The sequence below is a fragment of the Mytilus galloprovincialis genome, chromosome 13 (genome assembly GCF_965363235.1).
Source record: "Mytilus galloprovincialis chromosome 13, xbMytGall1.hap1.1, whole genome shotgun sequence".
In the NCBI taxonomy this organism is placed as follows: Eukaryota; Metazoa; Mollusca; class Bivalvia; order Mytilida; family Mytilidae; genus Mytilus; species Mytilus galloprovincialis.
In genome coordinates, this window is record NC_134850.1 from 15,169,392 (window position 1) to 15,177,056 (window position 7,665).

Consider the following 7,665-nt stretch of genomic DNA (forward strand, 5'->3'; position numbering starts at 1 on the left):
CCAACTGCATAATTGCCAAAACCAATTAACAGGTTGAACAAATGCAAAATCAGAAGGTGTAAAACAGAACCTTAAACATGTCAGACAGAATTTGTTGATCTTTCTGACAATCATTTTGGAGTTTGTAACAGGCAGTCATGGCTTTTGATGGTGACAAATTCATTCAAAAATAACACAAAAATAATCTAGTGTTGCGTTTCTAAAGTAGGTCAGTATATCATATCATAATTTGTGACATTTAATATATTTCTTTGACTGAATATTTATACAAAACGTAACAAATCTGTGAGCTTTCACAATTATATGCAGCTAACACAAGTTAATCTATGCTTTGCTAAAAGATTTGCTCTAAATGCTTTGTTTTTTGAGTTATAAGCCAAAAACTGCATTTTACCCCTATGTTCTATTTTAGCTGTGGCGGCCATCTTGGTTGGTTGACTGGTTCACACCACACAATTTTTAAACTAGATACCCCAATGATGATTGTGGCCAAGTTTGGTTTGATTTGGCCCAGTAGTTTCAGAGGAGAAGATTTTTGTAAAAGCTAACGCCGGACGCCAAGTGATGAGAAAAGCTCACTTGGCCCTTTGGGCCAGGTGAGCTAATAAACTTGTCAACTGCACAATTATAACAATTTTGAAGAAATGTCATTAAATTAGCAATTCCAGAGGCCTTTCTTGACAAAGTATAAAAGAATAATAATACCTCATGTACAAGCTTATGTGCTGTGAAATATTTTCATATAATTTTTACATTGTACCCAATAAAAGATCAAAAAGAGAGTTCACATCAAGATTCAGGATGTTTGCTCCTCTTGTTTTTGAAATTTTGTCAAATTTTTCGGAATCCTCCGGTTTTATCCATGTACTGTCTGTCATTATTAAATTTTCCCAATTAATCCCTAGTTTTCTTTTCACAATTAAATTAAATATATTCTAAAATGCCATATTTGAAAATCCTGTAGAATTCATGTTATTTTTCATAATTCTTAAGAGAAAAGGGTGCCAATGTTAAATTTGTGCAAAGTCTAGAGAGAAATATATCCTGCCAAATTTTCAATGGCTTATATCTCAAAAACAAGCAAACAGACACTTTATTTTTTTCTGCTTTTTTAGTTTCTTTATATACTATCAATTTATAACAGTCTTGTTATTTTGAAACAGAGTAGTATACATCCTTAACAAAAAGTTCAAAAGTTTTATTCTTACCTTTGTGACATATTCAAACTCTACCACATATTCTGGCAGTACAAGTCTGTTGTCAAATAAATACCACTCACATTGTCTGGCGCTACATTCACATAGAGTATCACCTACTGAAATAGGACAAATATATTAATGTAACTCCTTTCTATTAACTGTCAATCATGAAAAAATGCAGTTCCCTGGGAACAGAGATGAATCATGAACCTTCTTTTGAATATGAATGTTTGTTTGGTATTTTCAGATAAAAGATGATCTTGTCACCTTGAAAACAGCGGAAATATTTAGTTAACGAAGAATTTGGCTTGCTCTCAGCAATTTTACAAGGCTGACATAAAGAAGCCATTTACTTTCCCAATCTTTTAAATTTTAAATGAAATTAAAAATGTATGAGTTCCAAGGAAAAAGTGTCTCTGAATAATATAAGCAGGAATGACTGAGTTCATGTTTTAGTATTAGACACCTTTTAAAAATCTAAATAACAGACGCACAGTATATGTTCTGTATGAAAATCTGTAAATGTTTGTCTGATTTTGTCCAGTCTTTTTCATGGAGTTTGAGATAAACATAAAGTGTGTCACTAATCAGAAATCAAAACAATATTCCTAAGTGTTGTTAACAACAGTAATAGTTGCTGTTATACAACACGATAAAACTCACCATTAGAAATACACATCTTCCTTGGTTTGAACACAGCATCTATTTTGGGATATGAACTTTTGCTTATTCTGAAAAACAATAATAGGTTTTGTGACCATCTAAATTCATTCACTGATTGTTATAAAAAACAGTATTTTTGTCATCAAATTTAATGAGTAAAGAATGTTGGACATAGTCTTAAATATAATTATAGTTTGAGTTTTATAAAGCTTTTCCTAATTCCAAAATGCAATAAATTAACAGCACAAATGTGTGCTAGTAGAAATCTTTTATATTTTTATCCTAAATGCTTTCAATTCTCTCTGTTCAATGTTTGAGTAAAACATTTCTATTTTTTTTTATTATTATTATCTGCATGAATATCTAACCAGGTTAAATATTTGTAAAGAATTATAAAATTAAAGAACCTTAGTGAGCACGCTCACATACCCCACGTCCCCACATTGTCATTGGAGAAATTAAATAAGTGAAAGAAGAAAAAATTGTACAAGAAAAATTAATTTCCTGCCAATATGCACATCTAAATAGTATGTCCTTATTATCTACAAAATTTCATGAAATTCTGTTGTGTGGTTTGTGTAACTCCTAGAAAAAAAATTGAAATCGCAATTTCCCGTCGATATGCACAACTACATAGTATGTCCTTATTATCTGAAAAGGTTTCGTGAAATTCTGTTGTGTGGTTTGAGAGGAGTTGTGATGACAAACTATTCAGTAGTACATTGAAGCAAATAAGTTCAAAGGGGCGTAACTCCTAGAAAAAAAATTGAATCGCAATTTCCCGTCGATAATGCACAACTACATAGTATGTCCTTATTATCTGAAAAGGTTTCGTGAAATTCTGTTGTGTGGTTTGAGAGGAGTTGCAATGACAAACTGTTGCAGTAGTACATTGAAGCAAATAAGTTCAAAGGGGCGTAACTCCTAGAAAAAAAATTGAATCGCAATTTCCCGTCGATATGCACAACTACATAGTATGTCCTTATTATCTGAAAAGGTTTCGTGAAATTCTGTTGTGTGGTTTGAGAGGAGTTGCGATGACAAACTGTTGCAGTAGTACATTGAAGCAAATAAGTTCAAAGGGGCGTAACTCCTAGAAAAAAAATTGAATCGCAATTTCCCGTCGATATGCACAACTACATAGTATGTCCTTATTATCTGAAAAGGTTTCGTGAAATTCTGTTGTGTGGTTTGAGAGGAGTTGCGATGACAAACTGTTGCAGTAGTACATTGAAGCAAATAAGTTCAAAGGGGCGTAACTCCTAGAAAAAAAAATGAATCGCAATTTCCCGTCGATATGCACAGCTACATAGTATGTCCTTATTATCTGAAAAGGTTTCGTGAAATTCTGTTGTGTGGTTTGAGAGGAGTTGCGATGACAAACTGTTGCAGTAGTACAATAAAGCAAATAAGTTCAAAGGGGTGTAACTCCTAGAAAAAATATTGAATCGCAATTTCCCGCCAATATGCACAACTACATAGTATGTCCTTACTATCTGAAAAGGTTTCGTGAAATTCTGTTGTGTGGTTGGAGAGGAGTTGTGATGACAAGAAACAGGACTGACGGACAGACGCACGGACTGACGGACGGACGGACTGACAGACGGACGGGTCAAAAACATTATACCCTCCGCAACTCGTTGCGTGGGGTATAGTAAATACTTTAATTATTTGTATGTGTAGAGCCTAAAATACAACAAACTTGTTACAAAACTTTGAATTTTCAAAAAAACTAAGGATTTTCTTATCCCAGGCATAGATTACCTTAGCCGTATTTGGCACAACTTTTTGGAATTTTGGACTCTCAATGCTCTTCAACTTTGTATTTGTTTGGGTTATAACTATTTTGATATGAGCGTCACTGATGAGTCTTGTGTAGACGAAACGCGCGTCTGGCTTACTAAATTATAATCCTGGTACCTTTGATAACTAATTAGATTACTTGTATGGTAGTAAAATTTGAACGATTTAAAAAAATGATTTTAAAGAATGTAGTGACATAAATAATTTAAATCAGTGATTTTCCAACCCTCATTTTGGGGCCGAATTTTGGCCCCATTCCCAAATAGAAATATGCTCTTTTTTTCCCAATTTTCAGCTCTAAAATTCCCAATCGTATATGGACATCGTCGCGAGATTTTGTTATTGTCGTATCTCCGTATCGTGTATTATTTTGTTGACAAATCTCTGAGCGTTCGGGGTATTTCGGGAGTTATCATTATCGTTCACTTAAGACGATGATTGGTTTGCAATCTTTTTTGGATTGCATTGCAATCTACGATATTCTGGTCATGTATGCGCTTGAAACATTCGAATGAATAATTCAATGACAAAGCAAAAAAATCAGGAAAATCACTGTAAATATATTTCGCTACATGCATTTAATTTAACTTTAATCTTTTAAAGTTCACTTACTGTCTATCGTCTAAAGCTTTGACACTTTTACCAAGATAAACTTTAGAAATAACCAACTGACCTGAAAATATTTAAAGACAGATTTTATTTTCTGTTCATCTATGTTTTTACTATTTTCAATAGTTATTTTTCATGTCATATTCCTGGAATTTTTTTTATCTTGCAATTATCAAGACAAGAGTGCACACACTGAAATGTCTCGCCTTCTTTATTAATCCTTGATACTATCTTGATAGACCTAAATATAAAGCTTTATTACAACTGTCACATAAACTCAACATTAACCAAGAAAATGAAACATTTGATCAATGAACCATGAAAATGAGGTCAAGGTCAGATGAACCATGCCAGGCAGACATGTACAGCTAACAATTCTTCAATACAACAAATATAGTTGACTTATTGCTTATAAATAAAGAAAAACAGACCAAAACACACACACTTAAAACTTAGCAATGGACCGTGAAAATGAGGTCAAGGTCAAATAAAACCTGCGTAACCGACATATAGATCATAAAATATTTCCATACACCAAATATAGTTGACCTAATGCATAAAGTATTAGAAAAATAGACCAAAACTAAAAAACTTAACTTTGACCACTGAACCATGAAAATGAGGTCAAGGTCAGATGACACCTGTCAGCTAGACATGTACACCTTACAATCATTCCATACACCAACTATAGAAGACCTATTGCATATTGTATAAGAAAAACAGACCAAAACACAAAAACTTTACTATAACCACTGAACCATGAAAATGAGGTCAAGGTCAGATGACACCTGCCAGTTGGACATGTACACCTTACAGTCCTTCCATTCAAGGAATATACTAGACATATTGCTTATAGTATCTTAAATATGGACTTGACCACCAAAACTTAACCTTGTTCACTGATCCATGAAATGAGGTCGAGGTCAAGTGAAAACTGTCTGATGGGTATGAGGACCTTGCAAGGTACGCACATACCACATATGGTTATCCAATTACTTATAATAAGAGAGAATTTAACATAACAAAAAAACTTAACTTTTTTTTCAAGTAGTCACTGAACCATCAAAATAAGGTCAAGGACATTGGACATGTGACTGACGGAAAGTTCGTAACACGAGGCATCTATATACAAAGTATGAAGCATCCAGGTCTTCTACCTTCTAAAATATAAAGCTTTTAAGAAGTGAGCTAACACTTCCGCCGCCGCCGTAGCCGCCGCTGCCGGATCACTATCCCTATGTCGAGCTTTCTGCAACAGAGTTGCAGGCTCGACAAAAATTAACAGAATTTAGATAAAATCAAATAATGTTGACACTGAAAAACTTGAAACAAAATCAAATGTGTAAATTACAAAAAATCACCAAATATATTGCACATTTCAGAAGATGAATGAAGATAAACATTCAATAAGATTATGATGTTTGAGTATTAACTTACCATATCTAAATGGACATGAATCACTATAATCTGAATTCTTGCCATTTTTGGTTAAATGTTCTATCCGATGTCTATCTGCTAAACTCAAACTATTACTAAGAGAAACAGCAACATCTCTTCCCAAATCCTAAAAGAAAGAAAGAAAATTAAGTCAACAAAAATTAATGACATATAACTTGCCTAATTCAAGTATTTTCTGTTTTGGCCTTGTGCTATAGAAGTATCACTGTAACTTGAGGTCTTTGAGATGTTTTTTTTTATTGCAATGCGATAAATTTCACAAAAATAAAAACCTGCATTTTTAAATACATAAAGATCCACAAATTTGGCCCCCTGGAATAGAGGTGGCAATAAAAAATTAACACTAAAAAATAGTGTTGTCAAATCGTACACTTTTGCCTAACCGGTTACTCGGATAATCGTTCAACCGATTAACCGGTCAACTGGTAGTTTATGTTGATGTTTGAAGGCCTTATCTTTAGTACCCTACACATATATATATACATATAGAAAATGTGGTATGAGTGTTAATGTGACAATCTTCCATCAGAGCCATACATTTACATTTTTATAATACGCTTAATTGAAGTTCAGTGTCCTTTGGTATTATAATGCTTGTTTATGAAGATTCCTGGCGAGGTTTGACTTTTAATAATCAAATACACCATATCAACTATAGTGTTTGTACTAATTTCAGATTGAAAAATAAAGAAAAACTTTTTGATCTCGTAGAATTTAATGTCTGAAACTGATGTTTCTTTCATTTTCTCTTGTTGTCTCTGAAAATAATGTGGAGTTTTTCAATTTAAAATGATTAAGTCAAAGCTTGTTACTCCTACTATCAAGTATACACTGATTACATTCACATAGGTTTGCAATTCACCATTTTTGAGTTAGCATATCGTTTAAAGTATGACAAAGCCTTGCACGACGGAAATTGCACATTAAAATGTAGGTCTACACAATATAAGAACAAAAATGAAATAATGAAGTAAATGGGAAAACTTAATCGTATAACTGATTTATAGTTACTGTTAACAAAACATATATACTAATTATGTTTCCTTAAGATCTTGCCCTGAGCTGAGAGACCAGGGTTCTAATTAATTTTATATTTTTTTTATTAATAATAGCAATCAATTTACTGGATAATTGATCTGTCAAATTAATAACCACATCAACAATTTTTATAGACAACATAACTATTTAATGATTTCATTACAAATTTATATCAAATCTATCAAAATTGAAAAAAAAGTCTGGTTAACCCCATAGAAAATATCAATGGAATTCCAGTGGAATACCAGTTGATTCCACTGGAATTCCACTGGTTTACAGTGACTCATTTGAATTCCACTGGTAAATCATTTAAAACTAAAAATTCCAGTGGAATTTGATTGGTGATTCCACTGGAATGACATTTGAAAATTTTACCACTGTAATTCCACTGGAATAATGACATTTGAAAATTTTACCACTGTAATTCCACTGAAATACATTGTTGGGTTGCATGATTTATCATTTAGATACTGATGGCCATTTTTTGGGGTAGAAAAAGTATTTATATTATATTCTAATGACTATTCTCAGTACAATTCATTTGTACCTAGTCAAAATAATTATGATGTCTTAATTGAAAGGCAATTTAATTGTTGCTTTAATGACAACTTCTGCAGCAACGTGCAAAGAAAAAAAAATTAAATTGCCATTCTGTTCAAAAATGTTTTAATGCATCACCCTTATTTGTTTCTTATATATTGAAATTTATCTGAATACAGCCTCTCCCACCATACCGGCCAAATTAAGAAGACCCAGCAGATTTGCATTATATTAAATGGTTATTCCTTGAAATCGGATACCAGCCGGTATTGTTGTATTTAAATAATTATATCATTATAACTCATTCTCGAAAAATGGGCCTTGTCATCTGAAATGATTTAAAATTACTGTTTCA

General features: G+C 32.5%; 1 long non-coding RNA gene across 1 annotated transcript; it reads right to left on the reverse strand.

Moving 5' to 3' along the window:
- Positions 1-1,862: 1,862 nt before the first annotated feature.
- On the reverse strand, positions 1,863-5,836 carry LOC143057119 (uncharacterized). The gene is made up of 3 exons (XR_012972640.1): positions 5,712-5,836; positions 4,278-4,338; positions 1,863-1,930 (listed from the first exon to the last, which is right to left on the reverse strand). It is a non-coding gene; the product is annotated as an uncharacterized LOC143057119 (long non-coding RNA).
- Positions 5,837-7,665: the final 1,829 nt, after the last annotated feature.